A 17,375-nucleotide genomic window follows, 5' to 3' on the forward strand; every position below is an offset into this window, starting at 1 on the left:
AATTTGCAAGATACATACGGATCTGAATGTAGCAGACCCGTTGACTAAGCCTCTTCCACGAGCAAAACATGATCAGCACCAAGACTCCATGGGTGTAAGAATCATTACTATGTAATCTAGATTATTGACTCTAGTGCAAGTGGGAGACTGAAGGAAATATGCCCTAGAGGCAATAATAAAGTATTATATATTTCCTTATATCATGATAAATGTTTATTATTCATGCTAGAATTGTATTAACCGGAAACATAATACATGTGTGAATACATAGACAAACAGAGTGTCACTAGTATGCCTCTACTTGACTAGCTCGTTAATCAAAGATGGTTATGTTTCCTAGCCATAGACATGAGTTGTCATTTGATTAACGGGATCACGTCATTAGGAGAATGACGTGATTGACTTGACCCATTCCGTTAGCTTAGCATCCGATCGTTTAGTATGTTGCTATTGCTTTCTTCATGACTTATACATGTTCCTATGACTATGAGATTATGCAACTCCCGTTTACCGGAGGAACACTTTGTGTGCTACCAAACGTCACAACGTAAATGGGTGATTATAAAGGTGCTCTACAGGTGTCTCCAAAGGTACTTGTTGGGTTGGCGTATTTCGAGATTAGGATTTGTCACTCCGATTGTCGGAGAGGTATCTCTGGGCCTACTCGGTAATGCACATCACTATAAGCCTTGCAAGCATTGTGACTAATGAGTTAGTTGCGGGATGATGTATTACGGAACGAGTAAAGAGACTTGCCGGTAACGAGATTGAACTAGGTATCGAGATACCGACGATCGAATCTCGGGCAAGTAACATACCGATGACAAAGGGAACAACGTATGTTGTTATGCGGTCCGACCGATAAAGATCTTCGTAGAATATGTGGGAGCCAATATGGGCATCCAGGTCCCGCTATTGGTTATTGACCGGAGAGGTGTCTCGGTCATGTCTACATAGTTCTCGAACCCAAAGGGTCCGCACGCTTAAAGTTACGATGACAGTTATATTATGAGTTTATGTGATTTGATGTACCGAAGGTTGTTCGGAGTCCCGGATGTGATCACGGACATGACGAGGAGTCTCGAAATGGTCGAGACGTAAAGATTGATATATTGGACGACTATATTCGGACACCGGAAGTGTTCCGGAGAAGTTTCGGATTAAACCGGAGTGCCGGAGGGTTACCGGAACCCCCCGGGGAAGTATTGGGCCTTAGTGGGCCTTGAGGGGAGAGAGAGGGCAGCAGCCAGGAGGTGGTGCGCCCCCTCCCAAGGGGAATCCTAGTTGGACTAGGAGAGGGGGGCGCAGCCCCCTTTCCCTCTCCCTCTCCCTCTCTTTCCTTCCCCCCTTCTTTCCTAGTAGGACTAGGAAAGGGGGGTCCTACTCCTACTAGGAGGAGGACTCCCCCTCTCTCCTTGGCGCGTCTAGGGCAGCCGGCCTCCCCCTTGCTCCTTTATATACGGGGGCAGGGGGGCACCTAAGAACACACTTGATATACGATATTTTAGCCGTGTGCGGTGCCCCCTCCACCAGATTACACCTCGATAATACCGTCACGGAGCTTAGGCGAAGCCCTGCGTCGGTGGAACATCATCATCGTCACCACGCCGTCGTGCTGACGAAACTCTCCCTCAACACTCGGCTGGATCGGAGTTCGAGGGACGTCATCGAGCTGAACGTGTGTAGAACTTGGAGGTGTCGTACGTTCGGTACTTGATCGGTCGGATCGTGAAGACGTACGACTACATCAACCGCGTTGTGATAACGCTTCCGCTGTCGGTTTACGAGGGTACGTGGACAACACTCTCCCCTCTCGTTGCTATGCATCACCATGATCTTGCGTGTGCGTAGGAAATTTTTTGAAATTACTACGTTCCCCAACAGGATAAGCGTTCCAGCTAGAGTCCCTGCGGAGTGGAGTTCACCACTATCGTCGTTGTTCCGCTGCTAGAGTTATTCCGCTGCTTCGAGTTGTTCTACTGCTTGCATAGAGCAACTTAGGATGGCGTAGTGTCACCGTGCCGATGTTATTCATTGTAATATCGGAGACCTTGTAATCATATTCGTGTAATAATAGAAAGCTGGTTTGTTCTATGCTAAGCAGTTTCGTATTCCAGAAGACTTCTCCTCGATCTCTGGGCTGGAATAGGGGCGTTCCGGTTTTCTGTGAGCCGGGGTGCCACACTTCTCTCTCTTTGGATCTCAATACAAAGTTCTCCTTGATTCTCTTGGAGATCTATTCGATGTAATCTTCTTTTGCGGTGTGTTTGTCGAGATCCGATGAATTGTGGGTTTATGATCAAGATTATCTATGAACAATATTTGAATCTCCTCTGAATTCTTTTATGTATGATTGGTTATCTTTGCAAGTCTCTTCGAATTATCAGTTTGGTTTGGCCTACTAGATTGATCTTTCTTGCAATGGGAGAAGTGCTTAGCTTTGGGTTCAATCTTGCGGTGCTCGATCCCAGTGACAGTAGGGGAAACAACACGTATTGTATTGTTGCCATCGAGGATAAAAAGATGGGGTTTATACCATATTGCTTGAGTTTATCCCTCTACATCATGTCATCTTGCCTAATGCGTTACTCTGTTCTTATGAACTTAATACTCTAGATGCATGCTGGATAGCGGTCGATGTGTGGAGTAATAGTAGTAGATGAAGGCAGGAATCGGTCTACTTATCACGGACGTGATGCCTATATACATGATCATACCTAGATATTCTCATAACTATGCTCAATTCTATCAATTGCTCGACAGTAATTTGTTCACCCACCGTAATACTTATGCTATCTTGAGAGAAGCCACTAGTGAAACCTATGGCCCCCGGGTCTATTCTCCATCATATTAATCTCCCGCCAACAAGCTATTTCTTTCACCGTTTATTTTGCAATCTTTACTTTTAATCTTTATCATAAAAATACCCAAAATATTATCTTATCATCTCTATCAGATCTCACTTTTGCAAGTGGCCGTGAAAGGATTGACAACCCCTTTATCGCGTTGGTTGCAAGGTTCTTATTTGTTTGTGTAGGTACAAGGGACTTGAGCGTGGCCTCCTACTGGATTGATACCTTGGTTCTCAAAAACTGAGGGAAATACTTACGCTACTTTGCTGCATCACCCTTTACTCTTCAAGGGAAAACCAACGCAGTGCTGAAGAGGTAGCAATATAACAAGGACAACCAAATTTATCGTTCTCATTATAGTCTACTGTTACAATGTGTATGCAGTTCCTATGATAATGGGAATTCCTACTGTGCACAATGTGCGTTCTAGATAGTGCCTCTCTGAACTGATAGCCATCTCTGAAACAGAGCTTCAACATGAATTGTTGCTCTGCATTTTCCTTTTCTTCATCATACCAAACCCTCTCTTTCATTACCGTTGCTCTGCCCTTTCTTCTTTTAGGCAATACAAATGATAAGGGCTCATTTCCATCATCATCTTCATATTTAATAGAACCTAGCTCCTCCTCATAATCAGAAGGAGACTAGTCTGACAAACTTCATTTCTAACTGAGAGTGTGATCTCATTGTTGGGCTCTGCCTCTTTGCTTTCTTCTTGACAAGCTCTTCAACAGAAAATTCTTGACCATATGACTAAGTGTCATAGATGTCGTCCACATCTGTTTCGCCCTCCATGTGCAGAAATGAGTCATTCCTCTTCATCTCTACAATTGTGTTGGTTAATTCATCATGATCTTCCTGTCTCATCTCCTTTGAATGTGTTGGGTCATTCCTCTTCCTCCTGATATCTGCAAATATTTTCTTCCACTCTTCATCCTCTTTCAGTCTCATATTCTCTGCATGTATTGGGTCAAACCTTTGTATATAGTAGAAACTATCACTCAATCTATCATCAGATGACTCTTCATCCTCTTCCTACTCTTGTTCTTCCGACAAAGATTTTTATCAGCTTTGTGTGTGTTAGTTCTGATAGTGCACACTTTCCTCCGAAACTAGTAAGCAATGTCCTGCTCATCCTACTCTTTTTCAGGCATGACCTTCTCACTATCATTTCTAGCCACAAACACAAAATTAGACTCTTTAGGGCTTGTGTGATACATCCAAAGTGACTCATAGTGGACACTCTGTTGAGAGAAAACTCGTCATATGTTTTACGTACCACTCCTACTTCATTTACAACAAAAAAAAAACCGGGGAAAGCATCCTTCAAATCTAACAAAATTAGCGCTGCATTTCTCTGAATTTTTGCTCTTCAATGAAGACACAACATTTGCATACCGCACCTTATTCCTCACCATAGTTAGTACGAATTTCTTGGTACCTTCATATTTTCTAATCATGTCGGTCACCTTAGCATTGTTGTCAACAAGATCAATCCCCTGCAATCCCTCGCCTTCAGCTTTCACATAATACATGGAATCCAACAGGCCGTATTCCTTCTTTTTTATGGAAAAAACTTCTGATCTATTTATCAAGTGTCAGGTAGTACAAAGAACACCAGAAGTAAAAATTACATCCAGGTCCATATACCATATAGCGACGAGTACAAGCACTGGAGCTAGCCGAAGAAGCGACGTCGTCATCACCCCTCCCTTACCGAGTCGGGCAAACCTTATTATAGTAGACAGTCGTAAAATCGTCGTGCTAAGGCCCTCATGACCAGCGCACCAGAGCAACAACCATCATCGATGAAAAAAAGCTTAGATCGAAAGGATCCAACCTATAGACACATGAACGCAAACGAACGAAGACCTACGGATCCACTGAAGACAAACAACGGCTGAATCCCGCAAGATCCGCCGGAGACAAACCTCCGCACACCCTCTGACCGCGCTGGAAGCACCATCATGACGGGAGCTAGGCGTGGATATTCCATATATTCATAGAGCCGTCGCCGCCTCGCCTCTCTAAGTAGAACATAAACCCTAACAAAAATAAAAAAATATGGAAAACAAAGCCCTTTGACAGCAAATTCAAAAACCTAATTGCTTTTCATGGAACGCACACGGAGGTGCTACAACTCGGTCTTTCTGTTGGCTCTTAGGGTATGAACTACGGTGGCATATGGATACACATGCCCCATGAGAAAATGTAATATGAGGCATCTACATTGATTTTTTTCTCCCCAACACATGTATGCCATGCATCTCCGCTCTCCGCTTCAATTTTTGCAGCTTTATGCACCAGAACACACTTTTTCACTGCACCATTCGAACATATTTCTCTTCATATCCGATCCCACATACCTAGGGGCATCAGCATCACCCTAGCTTTATGCAGCCCCAACTTCTTTGAAAAAAAAATGAAGAAGAGAAAAACAGAGAGAAAAAAACAGCCCCCGCTTCCATGGCCGCTATCCAACCCTTGAGCCCTTTCTATAGAAGTTCCAAATTCGTGGGTTCAACTATCGTCCCTGCCCGAATCCTGCCAAGACCCCGGAGAGTCACTCGTAGTACCATGGCGTCGCCTAGCGGCAGCAGCCGCTCCTCCAAAATCCCGGAGTTCCTGGCGGGTTCCGGCGGCCGGCCGGTGCCGGCCCTGGGGATCGGCACGGCGTCGTTCCCGTTCGTGGCAGAGGACGTCAAGAACGCCGTGCTCGCCGCATTGGAGATCGGCTACCGCCACCTCGATACAGCCTCAGTTTACCCCTCCGAGCACCTCGTCGGCGAGGCAGTGGCAGAGGCGGCGCGGCGCGGGGTCATAGCGTCCCGCGAGGAGGTGTTCGTGACGACCAAGGTGTGGTGCACGCAGTGCCACCCGGATCTCGTGCTCCCTTCCCTCAAGGAAAGCTTGCAGTTAAGCCGCCTTTGGGTTCATTCCTTGGACTTTACTTTCCAGTTTTATTAAATTCTTATTCGCTTGAATATTTTTTGTAGATCTCAGTTACTTACGGCTAGACACCATTCAGCATGCAGTTTCAGTATCGACATTGTGCAATTTAGTAAAACTTAACTGCAATTTCTACTTTGTAAGTTATATACAGAGTGAGGAAAAAATGAGGATAATTGGCTGTTGATCCAGCAGCTTTGAGGCGTGATTGAGATTCAAAAGCAATTTTCTAGCAACTTATAATGAACTCTCACACGGCATATCGATCCAGCATTATAATTAAACTTACCATACAACTCTTTCCATTTGAAAATTGAAATTTTAAAAGGCAAATTAACTTTATATTTTAAAACCAGCAACAGTTGACAACATGGAATGAAATCAGCTCTAAATTTATGTTATCGGATATCACATATCTTATGCGAGATTTATAACTATTTCAAATGTTAAGCAAATTTTATCTTTGATACTATGGAAATGTGCAGAATCTAGTTAGACATATTCAAATTGTAACTTCATTCCTTACTCTATAACTTTATATAAAACCGAACAGTCATATATGAGATTTGACACTTCTTGACATTTTCTTCTCACCGTGTGATTTTAATTGAGTGTATATAATTGCACCAACAAAAGAGTACCAATCAAGATTTTAAAATAAACTTGGTTAACTAACAGACAGCACATGGAGTATAGTATTTACTCATATAGTTTGTTCGCAATCAAAACTTATGGAGTTTAGTATTTACTCATATCTTTTCAACAGCAAAGCACAGGCTCAGGCTAGGCACTATTAACTCCGAGATAAAACTATGTCTAAAAGTGCAAAATTGATTTTAAATCTCTATATTTTTATGTGGGACCAATTTTTTATTAACTGGAAGCTATGGACTAGAATTGTAACCCAATACTTGACATTCGCTTCAAGAATCGAAGACTGTTACTGTTCTGGTACAGAAGCTTGTTTCCCTTGTAGCTATATTCTGTCACTTCTGTGCTAAGCTTGTCTTGCCATGTCTAGAAACCTTCAAATGGAATATGTTGATTTGTACTTGGTCCACTGGCCTATGAGCGTAACCTCACTTCCCAATGAAAAGGGAAGACATCGTCCAGATGGACTTGAAAGGCGTATGGCAAGCAATGGAGGGATGTCATCGCCTTGGCCTTGCTAAAATGATTGGTGTTAGCAATTTCACAATGAAGAAATTGCAGGAGCTACTTCAAATTGCAAAAATCCCCCCAGCAGTGAATCAGGTTTGTGTTGATCAATCGTACAAGTAATGGTGATGCAACCTTCTCTTGTTTATTCTATGATTTCACAAACCAAAGAAGAAGTAGAAGCTAATTTAGTTTAAAATCCTTTCTTAAAAAATTGCCCCGGATTATCCTAAATTGTTATCATTGTTCTTTGATGCATGGGATAACCTTTCAGGTTGAGTTGAATCCAGCTTGGCAGCAGAAAAAACTGATTGAATTCTGCAAAGAGAGAGGAATTCATGTGACTGCTTATTCTCCCCTGGGAGGCCAAAGCAGGACATCCAAAATCAATGCAGTGCTACAGTCTGAAATTCTGAAAGAGATTGCGGAAGCTAGAGGAAAGTCAGTAGCTCAGGTATTAATCATCGCTTCAATCTTAGGAACTGTTTTGTATGTACCAAAATCTGCCTTGTCACCAATTCATGCAAGGTTCTAGCATCGTCCATGATTGGAAATGATGTCTGTTTAGAAAATGAACTAATAAATGCAGAATGTGAACAAATATTTGTCAAATTTCGTGAACAACCTAAATGCGTGCAATATCTAGTCAATTGCATCTCAATGGTCCAGCGTACAGAACTCCCTTACGGGATTACAGTAAAAAATGTTGCACCTCAATATTAGCAGTGCAATTGATTCCCATTTTCCTGCAGATCTCACTGCGATGGATCTTCGAGCAAGGAGCGAGCATGGTAGCCAAGAGTATGAAAAAGGAGAGGCTTCAGGAGAACCTCGAAATCTTTGACTGGGAACTGACCGACGAAGACCGGTTAAAGATTACTCGGATACCGCAGTACAAGAAGGTCACAGTGCTGGCGATCCTCTGCCCTGAAGGTGACCCTAGCGTCGATCTTTCGGAGGTTGATGTTGTTGAAACGTAGATGTCAAATTATGAAGATGCATGCGCCATTTAAACCTGTAATTTGGTGAAGATGCATGCGCCATTTATGCACTCCAAATTACAAGGATTTGGTGAGATGCTTCTGGTGCTACTGCCCTGTAACCTATCTGGATGAGGTCCTGCTTGGCATCATCAATTGTGATGATCCTGACGGGTTCCCTACAGTGCTGATGGGTAGCCTTCAGCCGTCACTGACAGTATCACAAATGGACCTGGCCACAGGCCACAGCCACTTCGGTTGGCTGATCTCTCCTTGTCTCGCGCCAGCATCTTCTCTTCTCTCCAGGAAAAATGAAAGATTACAAATTGCACCTAGAAAATCGACGAAATTCTGTCAAGCTCGGATGGACACTAGAAGGCTCTTGCTTGTTCGACAGGTAAGCCAAACTTCTTGTGGCGAGCGCGACAACAAGTCAACAACTGAGGCGGGTCTTGGCTACGAGACGGACGTATGGCAGACATGTGGGCCTCTGAGTTTTTTTTTGTGCGTGCATTGTGCATGCATTGTGGTGGTTACTTCACAACTGCCTCCGCCGCACAAGGATCCTGTTTCATTCCAAAAACAATTGATGCCCGCCGGAAGAACCAAAATCCACCTCTCTGTCTTTGAAAAACGGACGAACAGCTACGTAAGTCCTTATGTCACTCCGGCCAGTATAAAAGCCGGTGGCTCGTCCTGTACTTGAACCACAAGACAAGACAAGCTCAATCACTCTGCAGAGACGGCGCATGGCCTCGACAACGGCGGTGCCGGAGGTGGCGCTGCGGTCCGGCGACGCGAGGCCCATGCCGGCCATCGGCATGGGCACCGCCAAGTTACCGGTGGTGCCGGAGACCACGGTGAAGGCCGTGCTGGAGGCCGTGGTGGTGGGCTACCGCCACTTCGACACGGCCTCCATGTACGCGACGGAGCGGCCCCTGGGCGAGGCCCTCGCGGAGGCGGTGCGCCGCGGGCTCCTGGCGTCCCGGGAGGAGGTGTTCGTCACGTCCAAGCTCTGGTGCACGCAGTGCCACCCGCACCTCGTGCTCCCGTCCCTCCGGGAGAGCCTCCAGTAATTAAGCTCGGTCGATCTAGAGTAGACTTTTGCCCGTTGAGTTCTGTAGATCTTGATCGATCGTCTCGGCGTTTGTTTCTTCAGGAACCTGCAGATGGAGTACGTGGACCTGTACCTGATCCACTGGCCGATAAGCCTGAAGCCCGGGCCGGCGGTTTTCCCGGTGAAGCGGGAGGACGCCGTCCCGTTCGACTTCGCGGGCGTGTGGCGCGCGATGGAGGAGTGCCACCGCCTCGGGCTCGCCAAGGCCATCGGCGTCAGCAACTTCACCACCAGCCACCTCCACAAGCTCCTCGCCGCTGCCACCGTCCCTCCTGCAGTCAACCAGGTTGCCGAACACAACACTACGAGATCACCGAGTAGTACTGGTCTGAATATTCACTGGGACTCAGCGCTAGCTGCGTGTGGTGTGCAGGTGGAGATGAACCCGGTCTGGCAGCAGAGGAAGCTGAGGGAGTACTGCGCCGAGAAGGGCATCCACGTCGCGGCCTACTCGCCGTTGGGAGGGCAGAACTGGTCCGGCGACGGCAACGCCGTCCTGGACTCCGAGGTGCTCGCGGAGATCGCCAAGGCTAGAGGAAAGACCGTTGCACAGGTAGTGTACACCACGCCCGTCACGTTTCTCCTGGCAACCGCTCGGAGTACATGCAGTCCGTATGACACCAACTGACTCATCTTTCTTTTCTCATTCAGGTAGCACTGAGGTGGATTTACGAGCAAGGGGCGACCCCGATCGTCAAGAGCTTCAGCAAGGAGAGGCTCAAGGAGAACCTCGGGATCTTCGACTGGGGGCTCACCGACGACGACCTGCGCAAGATCGGCCAGATTCCGCAGAAGAAGATCGTCAGAGCTGAAACCGTGCTGTTCTCGGCGGAGGGCGAGTTCACGTCGGCTGACCTCGCGGAGATGGAAATTGTCGAGGAATAATATAGGCACCGAGAATGCCTTCTTCGCTGTGTGACGTAAACTGCAGTAGCTTGCATAAAGAGTGGGGATGAATAAAGAAGTGATCCGTGCTGTATCCTGTTATTCCTCTTTTCGGATTCAAGTTGTCAGTGAAGACTGTGATCACCGTTGCCATCCGCTCGGAAGTATTCCCTAATTTGAACTGCAAAAACGGCTTATATTAGTGTACTACTCCCTCCATTTCAAAATAAATGACTAGTACAAAGTTGGATCATCTATTTTGAAACGGAAAGTGCTGCAACCGAAGTTCCATACGGCGCAAGGTTTTCCTCTAGATGGTCAGTAAAAATGACTGTCAATCGTTGTTTCATTGCCCATCGACACCTGTCGAACGTTGCTTTCTGGCGTGCTCCAATTCGGGGTGGATGGACAGCTTTCGCTGCAGCACGTCTAACGTCATGTACCCACTAATCTCACACAGCGACCGGATCTATTCTAGTCGAATCCTCAAGTGTCGGGGTGTCTTTTCCCGTCAAACCCGTTGTATTTTGACTTGGCGAATTACGGCTTCATTTTCCACGTAAAAATCATTTGAAAACTTGGTGAAATAGGAAAAAGGTTCAATCACAGCCGATTGGTTACAGGATTAAGTGACTCTTACACTTAACCTATTAGAGCACCTATAGCCGGACTTGCAAATTCGGCCCCTCAAATCCTCGGACGCGCCCGGGCATGTCCGCGGGCACTGATTCTGCATCCGCATACCTCATATTCGGCACCTTATATCCATACTACTCATGCACATGTTGATCTATCATTCATGATCAAACGACGGACAACAAAATTAAGCTGCAAAGGAACACAAGATCGGCTGCAAACGGACATAACATACTTCACCACATCCAAAAAATTATAGTTCGTCCACGGACAAGTTCATAAACTTCTACAACTAAAAACAATATAAACATTGAGGAGGAGGGGGCCGGAATCACCACTTCCTCGCTGGGCCTTTGGCCTTCCGGTCGCCGACGCATCTATAGGCGTCCATGGCTGGCGGAGGGTCTTGGTCGTTGGACGACGAGGTGCAGCCGTCGCCGCCGTCGGAGAGGATGATGAGCCCCTTCACCAACGGACCGCCCTGTCCTTCTCCCGCATCATCCTTGCCACCCGAGCCTTCTCCGTCGCTGCCTCCTTCGCCTCGCGCTCAGACTGCTCAATAGCTAGCCAGAGCGCCTTGGCATTTTTCTGTCAGAGCGACGAGCGTCCGTCTCCGCCGTCGTGAGGGAGCGGCGGTACACCCAGGCGAGGAGACGCGCGTCCTCGTCGGCGTCCGGCTCCGTCCTGGGGCGGTGGCGCGCGGACTGCTCCGCCGCCTCCCTCTCCCGTGTACGCTGCCTCTCGCGGCACGCGGCGCGCGCCTCCGACTTCGGAGTGCACATGCGGGCCGGAGGCGCGGGCACAAGCACCCAGCGCTAGCTGCATGCAGGAGCGGCCAACGGGGGAAGGAGACGACGCGGGGCCGGCGCGGACTGTGCTGACCGGGCATCGCTGCGCGGGGGCCGGGAGGGTCCAGCTCCGGCGTCCGCACTGCACCGGCGCGGGAGGTGAGGCGATGCTCCAGATCCGGAGCTGTCGCCGGTCTCCACCTTGGACCGCTCCAGCGCAATACGGAGGGCCATCTCCTCCTCGTAGTCGAGCTTCGAGCCGGTCGCTGCTGGAGCTGCTCATCATGGTGGATGGGATCGGAAAGTGTGAGGGAGAGGAGTCGGAGCGAGAGAGAGGGACAAAGTGAGCTAGGGTTTGAGCTCGCCGCTCGGATTGTGGTTTTTTGTGGGATCTGTTGTGGGGCGGGCCTGACAGGCGGACGCGTCCGGATGTGCCCGGACCGCCCCATATCCGCCCTATATTTGGGCTGGATATGAGGGGTGCCGATCAGTCTGGGCGTTTGTCCGTAGTTTGAAAGGTCCGGTTGGAGCGATTTTTTGTGACCGGTCACTGACCGGCGGCTTGCCCGGGCGTTTGAGACGGGTATGAGAGGCGCGGCTGTAGATGCTCTTAGTGACTCAACAACAAAACTAGTTAATGTACCACATGTTACCGTCTCTCAACGGTTGCACTGAAAATTCAAATTGCTCATAATATGATAAATTTGGGACTAACCCCGGCTAGCGGTTTCCAAATAAATTCATTATACTAGTAGGTGGTGGCAGAAGGAAAGCCACGTACGTGAATCCTATGCCACAAGAGGCTGGCAAACGATCAAGAAAATAGATAAGATCATTGGTTTCATTCTAGTTATAAAAGCAATGTTTCTTTTGCTTCCATGCCAGTAGCATTTTTGAGAATTACCTACCTTCTATTTTTTTTTTAAAATTCTACACTTTATATGACATCGATAGTTGTGCAATGAGATGATTATGTGTATCATCTTATGCAGAGAGGCCGGGAGTACACATTTTTTTTCAAACTAGATGATGTTTCCATGAGATTTGATTGCATGAACATGAATTTGAATTAATAATATCTTGCATATGTTTGATCACATGACACATGCACTCACTAGGGAGTTCCAACAAAGTTCGATGAGTGTTTTTTAAGAAGAAGGTTAAACCCTGGCCTCGCCTCTGCAACAGTTGATGCACATAGACATATATCTATACTCCTATATAGTGTACGAGTAACTCATAATATGGACCATTGGATAGTTTCAATCGAATGGCTCACATTTGTTTGCTTGGATTCTGGTGCAATACATACCGTTGGATAAGAAAATCCTACGGCTGTTATTCCAGGGATTCGCCATGGTGCAGCCTGGCTCCTGCATGCGCACATGGCATCCTTCAGACTGGTACTGAGCATGTGACATACGGGTCCATCCTGCATCATTCTAGTAAACTCCAGAGGATTCTTTTATAAAAAAATTGACAGCTACTCTACCGATTTTTTTTCACAACCTAAAAGGAAGGCCAGCTCGGTACAAACCGCCAGAAGAAAAGTCAACCTCAAATGCTTCAAGTTTCCACGATTGGCTGGATAATAGTACAAAATAAAGACCAATCCGTGTTGATGTGTTCTCCCAGAAAAAAAATAAGCGACCTGCTGGTCCACCTGCCAATTTATTTTTTCATTTGTTATTATTTTGGATTATTATGTACTTCCCTAAAGTAAATAGTATTATTTCTTCTATTACAGTACTTATCGATCTGTATTTAAAGCAATATTTGCATGGAGTTAAATATGTATGATTTGCACCAAAAAATATTTACATTTCATACCTTCCCAACTACGTAAATCATATGGACATAATGTGAATAGATTATCTTCTGTATTGTAAAAATCAATAATTGAAAAGATATATGTTAATGATACAATTATTTCATAAAGGAACACACGTGTCTTAGATAAAATGATAACCACATATTGAGAACGTACCAAAATAATTTATCGTCGTTTTCGTGTTCAGATTCAAGATGAGTGAGTTGTGATTATTTTAATATTTAGGAAAATTTGTCTAAATATTGTTAATACTTTATTATGCTGCACCCTGTACCTTCGCCTCATCCATTGTATGGGCCTTGGCATGAGAATCAACTTTACATGTTTTAAATCTTTATGAAAGAATAACCACGAATGGTTTATTTCAAGTTTTTATTGACACTGTGCACTAAGTGGGGTAAAGGGCATGTGGAAAAATTCTCTAGATAAAAGACAAGCAAAAATAAATTTAACAACTCCCTTAAATGTTGAATTAAGGGGCCACCTACATTCATGTGCCTATAAAGAATTTATTTAAGTAAGTTATGTCCACGGTCCAATTCAGGTCGAGCGGCCACAACTTCAGATTCCTCCTCATTTTGGTATTCTTCTTCTTCTTTATAGAACCATTGCCCGACGTCGGCCCAACAGCGGACCACCCTGCGTCTCTGCCCTGCTCGATTCCACCTCCTTTGCCCCCTCGGCCTCCCTCTAAACCTTGCCAGATTCCATCGCCGGCGAGCTCCCCACACCCCCATTACACCCAAGCCCATCAACCTATGACTCCCGCTCCACCGAAAATGGTGTTGTCGCGTAGTCCCCGGCTCCAGGTCACTCCTGGCTTGGCCTCACCATCACACATGTCCCGGCATCAGACGCTAGGTTAAATCGACTGGTCTCATTTTCAACTTTCTTGCAACTGATAAATACCGAAATCTTTGAATTAATTTTTTATCAGCTTCACCTAAAAAGTTAGTAATTAATTTGTCTATGATCTCTTCCATCCTATGATATGCTTTATTTATAACATTCATGGACACTATTTTTTGCAATGCTCATTGAAAAATGGAAAATGTTCTGTGAGTCGTGTCATGCTGAGTATTCATTATTGTTGTGCATGATTAAGTATTAACGTGCAGCACGTGCAACTAACTAGTTAAAAATAGTGCCAAACATTGATGCCGAACAAATCATCTAACCAAAACAAGAAGAAAACGATATATTAGCAGACACGAGGTGCAACGCTCCAAGACATCGCCTTCAAGAAGGAACCATCGCCTGTGTACCGATGTTGGCTGGTCCAACACGTCATACCAGTGACTATCACCCCTGAAGAAAATGTTCGAACCAACATCTTCAACAAGGAAACAACGCATAAACGTTGACGTTGCCTTCAACGAAAGAGCTAGATCATGAGTTTACACCCAGAGAGAATACATCCATGGTGTTTGCCGCCATTGTTGCCTTCCACCACCTTATGGGCCTGCTCACACAGAATTAGCCGACCAAAGGAAAATCATTGGAAGGTATGCCACCATCACATCGGTTCCGAAAATTGTCGCACTTCCATTCAATCGATGGTTGTCGTGCGTGTCAGAACAATGTCTAGCAACCGTTGTCGCAATATGTGCCGCTTCGATGGTGAAGTGAGCAAGGGCCTACTCCGGCCCGCGCCATCGAGCCTGAACCGGCCTCAGCGGCTTTCGCCGGCACCGGTGAAGGAGAAGAGCGCCACACACAACCTCCCCATAAGACTTGAGCCGATGCTCAATGCATCGCGTCAACTCTGCATGATCCGACAAGCCTCGCCACGTGCTTTGCATCAGGCCGCGCAATCCGCTTCAAGATGCCACGTTGGCGTCGCTACCACTACATCGGTCATGAGTGGTGGCGTTGCCAAAGCCGAGGCTGAAGGAAATATGCCCTAGAGGCAATAATAAAGTTGTTATTTATATTTCCTTATATCATGATAAATGTTTATTATTCATGCTAGAATTGTATTAACCGGAAACTTGATACATGTGTGAATACATAGACAAAACAAAGTGTCCCTAGTATGCCTCTACTTGACTAGCTCGTTAATCAAAGATGATTAAGTTTCCTGACCATAGACATGTGTTATCATTTGATGAACGGGATCACATCATTAGGAGAATGATGTGATGGAAAAGACCCATCCGTTAGCTTAGCATAATGATCGTTTAGTATTATTGCTATTGCTTTCTTCATGACTTATACATATTCCTTTGACTATGAGATTATGCAACTCCCGAATACCGGAGGAACACCTTGTGTGTTATCAAACGTCACAACGTAACTGGGTGATTATAAAGATGCTCTACAGGTGTCTCCGAAGGTGTTTGTTGGGTTGGCATAGATCGAGATTAGGATTTGTCACTCCGAGTATCGGAGAGGTATCTCTGGGCCCTCTCGGTAATGCACATCACTATAAGCCTTGCAAGCAATGTGACTAATGAGTTAGTTGCGGGATGATGCATTACGGGACGAGTAAAGAGACTTGCCGGTAACGAGATTGAACTAGGTATGATGATACCGACGATCGAATCTCGGGCAAGTAACATACCGATGACAAAGGGAATGACGTATGTTGTCATTGCGGTTTGACCGATAAAGATCTTCGTAGAATATGTAGGAGCCAATATGAGCATCCAGGTTCCACTATTGGTTATTGATCGGAGATGTGTCTCGGTCATGTCTACATAGTTCTCGAACCCGTAGTGTCTGCACGCTTAACATTCGATGACGATTTGTATTATGAGTTATGTGTTTTGGTGACGAAGATTGTTCGGAGTCCCGGATGAGATCACGGACATGACGAGGAGTCTTGAAATGGTCGAGAGGTGAAGATTGATATATTGGATGATGGTATTCGGACACCGGAATGGTTTCGGAGTGGTTCGGGTATTTTTCGGAGTACCGAGGGGTTACTGGAACCCCCCGGGGAAAGTAATGGGCCTACATGGGCCATAGGGGATAAGGGGAGGCAGCCCACAAGGGGTGGCCGCGCCCCCCTCCCATGGGGAGTCCGAATTGGACTAGGGGAGGGGGCACCCCCCCCCCTTTCCTTCTCCTCTTCCCTCTTCTTCCCCCTTTCCCCCTCCGGAAGAAGGAAGGGGGAGGCCGAATTGGACATGGAGTCCAAGTCGGTTTCATCCCCCCATGGCGCGCCCCTTGTCCGGCCTCCTCCCTCTCCTCCTTTATATACGGGGGCAGGGGGGCACCCCATAGCACATCAATTGCTCTCTTAGCCGTGTGCGGTGCCCCCTCCACAGTTACTCCTCCGGTCATAGCGTCGTAGTGCTTAGGCGAAGCCCTGCGCGGATCACATCACCATCACCGTCACCACACCGACGTGCTGACGAAACTCTCCCTCGACCCTCTGCTGGATCAAGAGTTCGAGGGACGTCATCGAGCTAAACGTGTGCTGAACTCAGAGGTGGCGTACGTTCAGTACTTGATCGGTTGGATCGCGAAGACGTTCGACTACATCAACCACGTTAAACTAACGCTTCCGCTTTCGGTCTACGAAGGTACGTGGACACACTCTCCCCCTCTTGTTGCTATACATCTCCTAGATAGATCTTGCGTGAGCGTAGGAAATTTTTGAAATTGCATGCTACGTTTCCCAACACCAAGGTCGTCGTCCTCACGCAGAAACACCCTGCCGCCCCATCCTTGGCAATGGCACGGCTTAGCCGCCAGTGGCCTCCGGAGGTGGCGAGGAGGGCAGATGAGAGGGGAGACCGGGGAGGAGTTGTGCTAGGAATTGCCCATCTATGGATGCGATCAGAGAGACTAGAGGCGACGGTGCTAGGTTCGTTCAGTCCTCATGGCGCTAGGTTATGTATGGGGCAGACATAGGGATAGAAAATGTGGGAGAAGAAAACTGGTTCTGAAGAACACATGCATGCACGCAATTAATTTCTAAAGCTTATTGGGGTGATAGGTGACATAGTTGTACGTGTTTTTAAATAATTAGTGGCGGGTAGCTATATCATTATAGAAGATAAATTGAAGATGCAAAGATGAAGGGATTAATTTTCAATAAAAGTATTGCTCCATGCACTGTCTGCTTAGGCCAATATTAGGGAGTCGCCCAGATCAACCCAGGTACGATAACAGAGCAATTAGCCGATTCTCCGCAAAAATGCATTTCTAATTCTAAGCTCGAATACTCCT

At 46.5% G+C, this 17,375-nt stretch overlaps 1 pseudogene across 1 annotated transcript; it reads left to right on the plus strand.

The window, feature by feature from the left end:
- The first annotated feature begins 5,280 nt into the window (after positions 1–5,280).
- Positions 5,281–10,094, plus strand: LOC123053433 (uncharacterized; annotated as a pseudogene). The gene is made up of 8 exons (XR_006425579.1): positions 5,281–5,767; positions 6,823–7,055; positions 7,234–7,413; positions 7,712–7,927; positions 8,818–9,011; positions 9,099–9,342; positions 9,430–9,609; positions 9,708–10,094. The product of XR_006425579.1 is annotated as an uncharacterized protein (transcript).
- Positions 10,095–17,375: the final 7,281 nt, after the last annotated feature.

The sequence above is a fragment of the Triticum aestivum genome, chromosome 2D (assembly GCF_018294505.1).
Source record: "Triticum aestivum cultivar Chinese Spring chromosome 2D, IWGSC CS RefSeq v2.1, whole genome shotgun sequence".
In the NCBI taxonomy this organism is placed as follows: Eukaryota; Viridiplantae; Streptophyta; class Magnoliopsida; order Poales; family Poaceae; genus Triticum; species Triticum aestivum.